Source organism: Crocodylus porosus, unplaced genomic scaffold (genome assembly GCF_001723895.1).
Source record: "Crocodylus porosus isolate Cpor-Errol unplaced genomic scaffold, CroPor_comp1, whole genome shotgun sequence".
Taxonomy (NCBI): domain Eukaryota; kingdom Metazoa; phylum Chordata; order Crocodylia; family Crocodylidae; genus Crocodylus; species Crocodylus porosus.
This window is the reverse complement of record NW_017728907.1, coordinates 5,130,379-5,140,237: the sequence shown is the minus strand read 5'-3', so window position 1 is coordinate 5,140,237 and position 9,859 is coordinate 5,130,379. Positions and strand designations below refer to the sequence as shown.

The 9,859-nt window shown below is 41.2% G+C and overlaps 1 long non-coding RNA gene across 1 annotated transcript in view; it reads left to right on the top strand.

The window, feature by feature from the left end:
• LOC109307051 overlaps window positions 1–6,855 on the top strand; it is a 29,624-nt gene extending 22,769 nt beyond the window's left edge. Inside the window, exon 3 of the long non-coding RNA XR_002100151.1 lies at window positions 6,635–6,855. This is a non-coding gene — a long non-coding RNA (uncharacterized LOC109307051). The remainder of the gene's footprint in view (window positions 1–6,634) is intronic.
• The last annotated feature ends 3,004 nt before the right edge of the window (window positions 6,856–9,859 follow it).

Sequence of the window (9,859 nt, the reverse complement as noted above, 5' to 3'; positions counted from 1 at the left end):
TCCCTTCCAGCCCTAATGTCTATGAAATCTATCAATTCCCTGCTGGGCTAATCAGAGCATCCTGCTGGGGCCTGGTCATGCCCCCCTCAGCTCAGTATTGTATAAGGGAAGAGACGGCTGCTCTAGGGCCTCCTGGCTTCTAGCCTTAGCCACTGCAGGCATGTGCCTGCATGTCTGGGATGTCTGTGCAGTTACAAAGTGATTTAGCCTAGCCTTAGACTAACTTTCAGTGATTGCATCAATTCAGGCTCAGGGTTTTTGAATGTCTGTCCCTAGCCCAGGGGACTTTTCTAATGCATCTCAACAAATTTATCCATCTTACATATCCATCAATATATATTCCTACTTTTGAAAAAAAAGTCATGAAGTGAACAACTTATTTATAACTATTTTAATAAAATCTTTTTGCGGAACAATAATTTCTTTAACTACCCCCCTGCAGTTTACACAGCAATGTGCTAGTTCACATGGTAGGAAGTATTGCCCAAAAAAAAAAAGAAAAGAAGTCCTGAAGTACTCATTATTGACTGGTTGCAATTTGGCTCCATAAAGTCTGGCGATGGAATGGAGAACTAACACTGTTCCCTGACTGATTTCTTTGTTTGCCTAGGAGAGGAAAAACAATTTAATAGCAGGCAGTTGTAGGCCTGATTATAGAGGACTGGTACAATGTAGCTCTGTTTCATGGACTGACAATGCTCAGCCAACAGTTTTGGGGATTGGGGTTTTTTTGTGTGTAATATCAGTTTTTACTGATGCATTTGTGATTAAACCCAGACTTCTATCAATTATATGCTGAACCTCATGATTAGAGATGTAGCCTCTTGCCAAAAAAAAAAATCATTGACTTTATTTGGACTTCCTAATTGACTGGGTAAGCAGGAAGAGCATGGTGTATGAAACAGAAAGAGGACATGCAAATATCATGCTCGGATCCCCGGAGGGTGGACACGTTATCTCAGACTTCTGCAAATTTCAGATGGTCTTTCAGTTAGCTCAATCTGAGTTTCATCAGCTTGATACAGGAACGAAGTTTAGTTGTTATTTTATTGTATTTGACAGTACAAAAATGAATTATGCTTTTTTTAAACAATTAGAAAAATATTGACTAGGTTGCAGGTCAGTGTCTCTTGGGTCATGGTTTAGGTATTCAGCCCTATGAAGATTTCCTTTGTGAATGCATGCATGTGGGTGTGTCTTAAAAGCTGAGAGGAAGTTCACTATCTTGAACTATTTTAATAGCTAATATTCTGAGCACTTTACAGTGTCTATAGTTTGTACACAATGCTTCTTAAGCTTTTTTCCTCCTGATTCTATTGACTTATTTTTCTATTCACCACTTTTTTGGCCCATTACAACACTGTAGGTGTTTGTTCATAAGAACTTCTGGAATCTGTTTCTTGAATATTTCTGACACAGGTAAAATGAATCAGCTGATTTGTGCCAGTGCTCTTTGACCATTTATTACAACATAATATAAAATGAAACAGAAGCAAGACATAAAACAAAGACATTCACAAAAAACCCCCTTCCATTTCCAAGTGTTTCATTTCCCAGGTTTTGATCTGTCTTTCTTCCTACACATCTCTTTAAATCACCTTTATTCTCTTGATTCACTTCTATACCTGAAATTTCACATTAGCATCTACTTTTTTACACTTTATTCCTTGCACTTATTCTATTTTCTGTCTAAAATTTCCTGTCATTGGTTTACAGAACGGAGGGCTGTAATTACTCTTATTTCTTAGGGGTAATGAGCAGATGGTTTTAGTTTACATAAGAGGTGACTTGAACTGTCACACAGCACCTAAACCAAACTGTTTTTTTGGTTCCAAACGTTTAGTTGATTCTCAAGCTAGTTTTCATTTTTGCTTAGATTTCATATCCCAGTTCCAACTGAGATGATATGCTACTCTAGCCATATATCACTAAAAAGACCCATCTAGCCATACCAGTAATCTCAGGACACAGATTATTCTCAGAGGTTTTCCAGCCTTAAGAATGTAGTTGTAATGCATATTTGTTATGCTGTGCTGAATAATCAGGTAGGGAGAGGCACTACCATCCAGCTATTGTGGAAGTAACAGAGAAAACCAGAGTGTTAACAGCTGGTTGAGCCTAGCTTTAGTTTGTTGATTGTTACTGAGGATCAACTGACTTGAAATACTTACAATGAAGTAGCATATCTAACATGCAGGAAGTAACCCTTCCACTGCTCCACTGCCTCATTTGTCTGTCTGTTTCTCTTCTCTTCCTTCCATTTCTCATCTGTTTTAAAAACAATTTTTAATAAAACCAAACCAATCTGAGAGATGGCCAAAGATTTGCAAAGCCTAAATTATCTACTGATGAAATACTGAGAAAAGTTCTTGCTGTAATCAGCTGAACATGTATTAATGACACTAAAGAAATCATAAGAAAATAAGAACTGCCATTTACTGGGTCAGACCACAGGTACATCTGGCCCAGTACCCTGTATCATACAGTAGCAGAGAGTGGATGCTGAAAGGGAGAGTGAACAGGGTATGACCAGGGTTTTTTTTTACTCTTCCTCTCTTACTTACAACTTCCAGTGCCTAAGGTCTAGGAAGTTCTTATTAGGAGGCTGTAACCATAACTCCCATGCTCAATAGCTAGTGATGCACCTTTCCTTCACGAATTTGTCCAATCCGTTTTTGAATCTGGCTAAAATGTCAGCTTCCACAACATCTGGTGGCAAAAAATTCCACACTTTAAATACACGCTATGTGAAAATGAACTTTCTTTTGTTTGTTTTACACTTACTACCTACTAGCTTCTTGTTGTGACCCTTGTTCAACATCAGCAATTTTAAGAATCCCATAAACATGCAGGATTCCCTAAATCCCTAGGCTCTTAGACACCTAGTAAATCCCTATATACTTGTAGCAGGCTTACCTTTTCGGACCTGAATCGCAACTGTACCAGCCAGGTCTGGAGAACTTCAGGGGTGGAGCCCCTGAAAAGTATAAAAGGGGAGCATGCTCAGCACTCTGTGGGAGAGACAATGAGGGACAGTGAGGAGAGAGGAGCTCCAGAGATGGCCATCCTCGGGACCTTGCTTGAGGTTCAGCAGTGTGTGAATCAGTGCACAGGGATCAGGCTCTAGGAGCTGCTTGAGGCGACTTGAGCCTGCAAACCCGGAAAGTGGCTGGACAGTCGGTGCGCAGATTGGCACATGGAGAGCTGTCTCTGGGAGTAGCTTGCAGCTGCTTGGGCCTCACCCAGTGCACAGGTCGGCGCATGGAGGAGCCACCTGGGAGCAGCTTCCAGCTGCTCAAGTTGGCCTTCACCCTAGGCCGAATGACTGGAGTCCTGCAGTGTGGCTCTGCCTTTAACTAAAAGAGCCCCAGTGCCCAGAGCAGGGCCCAGGAAAGGAAGGAACCCTGGTGTGAGACTGGAGAACCAGAGCCTGTAAAGGTTCGGCTCCCACGAGACAGAGAGAGCTCTGGGCTGCCCAGTGTGTGGCGCCAGGCCATTGAGGAGTGCTAAAGGTGCTGCTGGAGAGAGGCTCTAGTGGGATCGGCCTCCAGGGGACGAGCCTTGGTTGCTTCAAAGAGGAAGCGTGAGTTGCTGGGGAAGCGGGCCTCACAGGGGAGGCGGACATGGGATATGAGAGTCCGCTGCCTCCACCCTCCATTGTGAGAGGGGCGTGTCCACATCCCAGGGCCCTAAAGGGGAGGGGTTCCAGGGAAACTATGGGTATTCTTTAGGGTAGTTTATATGGTTTATATGTTCTTAATGTGTTAATATGTATATTTATATTGTTACTTGGTAGGTCTAGGAAATACTGTTAACTTATTTGGGTTATATAAGTTGAGTCCTCATATGTGTTTATTGTGTTGTAACCTTAACTATTTTGTTCAATGTATTAATTATTATATATGTTGTAAGTTATATGGTTTATGTTAATTGTGGGATATTATATGTAGCGTCGTATACTAAGCTTTATTGTAAATATTTCATGTTTTATCTTAAGTATTTCTTATAGTAATAAATTGTATATGGTTAAGTAGTTGGTCTTGGCCTGGCTCTGTAGAGAGGAGAGGGAATTGCTCTAGTAGCCAGCCCCTCCATCGCATCCTGCCTGACCTCTGTCATTGGCTTTAGAGGACAGGGCAAACCTGGCTTGGTGTACCCAGGCTACATACTTTCTCTTCACCATTTAGTATTTTGTAAACATTTATCACGTCTCCCCTCAAGCAACTCTCTTCTAAAGCAGTGTTAAATATTTATAAAACACCTTTCAGATTTCAGGTGGGATTTTGACCATTGAAGAGAGCCCTTAATACTGGAAAAGAGAAGATGGATCAGACTCCACTTACATTTCCTGCCTTTTGTCAACACTGTACTGTCAGCATTTGGTAACCATCGTTTCTGGTTTTATTAAAGAAAAAGCTTTGTTTTTCACAGCCACATTGCCATTAGTAGTATTGTTTTAAGTATTTATGTCTAGAGGGGCATATACAACAACCTCATGAAAAACCCTTGATTATGGTCGATAACTATGATTTGTGTAATAAGCAATAGCTATAGTACAGCAGGTGTTTAATCATGTTCACCTGTTTGATCCCCCACTTAATATTTTATAATGTCACAAATGGTTTAGTTCTAGGGATGATGATGATCATAAATTTACACTTAATAGTCTTGCACCTGGGGATTTCAATGCACTTTATAATCATTACAAACCAATGAGGTTTTATGATAGCCCTGTGAAGTAAGATGAGGTAACTGAAGTTCAGGGTTTTTGAACAACTTAACTATTTGTAGTTTTTTATGCTCTACAAGTTAAGTTCATTAATATAATGATTTTTTCAACAGCTTTTGTTAAACTTCATATTTTGTTATGCAAATTTGCGGATAACAATTTTGTGTCAAGTTTGTAGAATCCTCTGTATTTTTCCTCTAATGATGCTTTCTTAACAAACCACAGAGGAAGAAATAATTCCTGTTCACATGTCTATCTTTGGTGACATCTTTTAAAGTCTGTTGGAGAGTCTCAGATGCCACATCTAGATGAGCAGGGGTGTGTACTTGTAACAGTACAAATAATAGCAGCACAAATTTGTGTGGCTACTTTGTGCTGCAGCTCACACCCCTGCAAATGCCCTTTGTTGCGAGACGCATTGTCCTGCTGTGGGCAAACTGCCCATGCCCTGTTCCTCCTGGCCTCTCGCAGGACTCCATATTCTGCCAGGGTGAGGTGGCAGGGTGTGGGAGCTGGCTGGGGCACAGGGTGCCTTAGTGCAAAACTAGCCAGCAGGTAGTGTGGAGGAGGGCTGCCTGTTCCCTTGTATCCACATGCTTCAGAGTCCCCCCTCTCTCTGTACTGCAGAGTCCCCACACTGAGGCAGAGTGAAATTGGGGAACAAGCAATCCAGGATTGCCTGCTCCAACATCTCCATGTGCCACTCCTTGGCTGGCTGGGGCACAGGGTGCTTCAGCATGGGATCTCTGTATTTGTCCCAGCATGTGCTATTTTTTTGTGGTTTGCACTGCTTTTTCCCCCTGTTTTTTGCTTTTGGAAAACCCAGTAACAAAATTGGCCAATTAGCAGTGCCATACACAGTTTAACATGCAACATGTGCAGTTTGTGATACTACACAGAGGTTTCTGGAGTCACAAATTGCAAGTGCCTGCATGTGTGGACCTGGCCAGAGACAGCAATCATATCAACACATGGAAAAGGATAAGGGAAGGGCCATCAAAGCATCACTCTGAGCAAATCAACCTTCGAGACAGGTACATACGTTCTAGGCTTAGAGGTACTCTGCCAAAAGCACTTTTCTGCCTCTGCCCCATAATGGCTGCAACCTGCTCTCAGAATGCATTTCCCTCTACACATTACATCATATTTGGACATAAAATTTTACTTGAAAAGTGAATCCAAATAGTCCTGGACCGAAGCACATTCATGTAATAGATTAAAAAATGCCTAAAGACTTGGGGGCAAAAGACAGCATGGTGTGACAATGCATCCAGCTCTTGGTGGGTAACAAACAGAAGATGGGATAGAAGCAGGTTCTAAAAGCTTCTGGTACATGAATTAAATGAACAGATGACACTATCTTGGCAAATCCTGAATTCATTAGAGCGGACACGAGTAACAAAAAGAAAAGGGAAGGTGGGGCATTTCAATATAGAGACAGAAAATAAAATTATATTCATTATGGAAATATACAAACTAATACACTGAAGAAAGGTAATCCCAAACACAGATTTTCAGCAGAGTAGAAAAAGGTACAAAAGGTTTAGTTAACAGTAAACAGGACCTGGAAATGCATATAAAAGAATTGTGATAAGAGGTGATGATCTTTTAAAGGCTATATTGCTCTGTGCAGGGGAAGATGGGTAGCCTTTGGTACTCAACATACAGCTATGTTTTAAAACAAAAATCTCTGAACCCTATTGGTTACGTGCAATTCAAGATTAAAATTAAGTAGCAGACATGTCCTAAAGTAGTTCTGAGAAAGCATGGGAAAGAATGTTGAAGAAATAAGAAGTCCATACCGTGATTTACATTATGTATTTCAGTGTGACAGATACATTGAAACCAAAATGGAAATACTTTGGAAAATGTTATTTGTATATGTTTTCTTTCTTTTGACTGTAGGCTGCTACTCTTTGCTTGCTGTTGTCACAGCTTACAACCTATTTGTCCCACATTGAATAGGGTGCTACTATGACTCTGTCTGTATGGCAAGGTAAGATGGCATAGACTATATTATAGTCTATATGATTCCAGATGTTGAAGTAGCAAAAATAAGTTAGCTAGCTGGAGGGTCAAAACCCAATCCTACTGTTAAGCAGAAGATCAACTCAACAGTTTAGTTAAATGATACAGGGCAGTAGGGATATCTGCAAGTATTTGAAAGGTGTATAGGCCAAAGAGAGAAAAATATATGGGTTATAATAAGGAAGAACAAAACTGAGCACCAGAAAATTCAGGCTGAAGATCAGGAAAAATAAGCAAGGAGAAAAGTATGTGAGATCTAGAAGCAGTCACCAAGTGGAAAAATGAAAACAGCCACCTGAGTCATTTATAATTGAAGTGGACAAAGTGTTGGCTTTAGGCCAAAGCTATCTATTAATATAGAGATGGACAAGTTAGTATAACTTTCCCATCTATAGTTCATATTAGTTCTATTTTAATTTGGATTAAAAAGACATAGGCAATAAGTGTATACCACCCTATCATTTCTCGTCTATGCTCTGTTATAAATATGTGCAAAATCTCATATTTATCTTCATTTTATGTAAAGTACATTTGACTGTTTACATCAATCAGTGATGATTACATTTTGTTTGTTGGCTCTTTATGTTTTTGGTTGAGTGTTCAATGTATGTCTTGAATATCATTGGCTGAAAACTGGAAAAATAATTTAAGAGAAAAAATTAACATTTAAAATTGTTTTACTTTCATAGGTTCAGAAATGATTTTTTTACTGAAAATTTTGCATGAAATATTAAAATAAAAAACTATTAGATTTTAAATAGATTATCTTTAAAATATCCTGATTATTGTTTCCTCACTTTTTACCATTCTCTCTGTCTGGCTCTTTTTCTTCTTCTCAAGCTAAATGGGCTAAGAACAAGTAGGAAAGATATAAGAAATGAAAGAAAAATGGAAAAAGTTAAACAAGTGAAAAATAGAAATATTTGTAAACTGTTTTCAGTGAATTTTGCCAATTTCATTTGTAAAGGAAGTAAAAATTATTACATTTTTTTGGTCAGCTCTAATGTTAATTATATATTGTTCATTCTGTTCTAGTCTACTTTACCCCTTGTGGCTCAATCAGACATATAATTACATTCACACAGAATGTTAATTTGTTATATCATAATGTCTTGAATGTTCTTGATAAGTATTTTAGCTAGAAAGCTATGCTAGTTCAAGAAGCAGAGATATATAATCATCATCATCATTATTAATACAGCTTCAGATTGCTATATCACTTTTCAGCAGCAGACCTCAAAATACGTTATAGAAATCAATTAATTTAGCTGCATAATGTCTCTGAGGAGGTAAGTGATAAATTAGTACAATTCTTGTTATATATGAGAGAAAAAAAAGTGAGAGCACAAGATGCAGGCAAGGTGAGGCCAAAAAGGCCAAAGTCTGAGCCCAGCAGGGGAAAAAACCTTGGCCTGAGGCTGAAGGCCAAAGCCTGAGGTTGTGGGATCTCCATCCTTGGAGTTTTTTAAGACCTGGGTAGACAAAGCCTTGGCTGGGATGATATAGTTGCGGGTGGTCCTGCTTTGAGCAGGGGGTTGGACTAGATGACCTCCTGAGATCCCTTCCAACCCTAGTTTTCTATGATACTATGAACAGAGGCAGCCTGAGTCTGAGAGTGCCAGAGTCTGAAACCAAGAGGGACAAGGCTGGGGCCAGGGATCCCACAGCCTAAAAAGGGTGAGACCAGGGGCAGGGGGCCCAGAGCCCAAGAAAGATGAGAATGGGGTTGGAGCCCAGAAGCTGAGACCCAGCACAATGGATCTAGCTGAGGAAGGTACAACCAGGGAAAAGGGGCCAAACCAGGAAGGCTGAAGTCCCAACAAAGGTTTGGAGGGCTGAAAGGGCCAAGCATTGTAGTGAGGCTGGGTGGCCCCTCTGAAATGAGATCATATATCATCTGTGAGGCCTGGATGTGGCTATGGGTGTGCCCCAGTGTCATAGGTGACTTCCTCCTTGTTAGTCACATGGAAATCAGTGGTTCAGTCCAGGGCACATGGCACATGCTATGTGCAGTAGGTGGCCCCCTCAGAGATGCTGGCTGCTGGCTCAGGGAGCTGCATCTCATGGTGACCAATCATGTCCAGAAAGTTGTACATGATATCTGGCAGCCTCCAGTGAGAATCATATAGGACAACAAGCAGGACATATTGTAGATCCTGGCTCTCCATGCTTGGGTGCAGGTGGTGGGACACCATGGCAGGGTGTGGAAAGGCTAGGACATGGAGGCATGTGCAAGTCAAAACAGAGGTCCCTTGCTCTAGGCGTTTTCTGGAAGCCTTAGGGCTGGGTACAGGGGAAGGTCCATGGTGATGTGACAGGAGATTGGGAGCATGCTTGCCCATGCCTGGCAGCCAATCAGGGTTGTCCTGGGCACTTGGCTGTGCTTGGCAGTTTCTGGAAGCCTGGGGAGCCCACAGGACATGCTGGGAGACATGCAGGAGTACCCCCAACCTGCAGACCTTGCCCAGTGAAGGCAGCCAGCATCCCTCCACCCCACAAAGGACAAACGTATATGCTGTTTGCTACTGATCTAAACTAGGCTGCTTACAGAACACAATATAACTTAGATTGATTCCTCTTCAGTTTTCTTGAACATCTGTACATGGCCTTTATGCATCTAAATGGCCTGCATGAAGCTATGTTACTGCATTTTTTTGCATTGATGCACTTTGGTTATAGCAAAATCAAATTACGCTACATGTGTACCACTGGAAGTAAAATGGAGGAATAGAAAGACCTTCCCACCTTTTAGTGGTTAGGGTATTTACCCAGATTCTAGGTCCTCCTTATTCAGAGAAAGTTTGAATCCCTGTCTTGGCCTTCCCCACAAAGTGTTCAAGTGATGAAAACACTTTGAAGACATTACTCAGATCCTTCTTCAGGTTTCCTCTTCACTGGCCCCCAACCAAGGGGAGGAGCTGGACTGGGAGTTTTCGGGCCAGCTTGCAGAGGCACTTAAGGCAAGGAATGTAGTTGTCATGGGTGATTTAAATTACCCAGACATCTGCTGGGAGGAACAGTCAGCCAGGACGGACTGTTCCAGGAGGTTCCTGGCTGAGATACAGGACCTCCACTTAATTCAGGAGGTGCACGATCCCACCA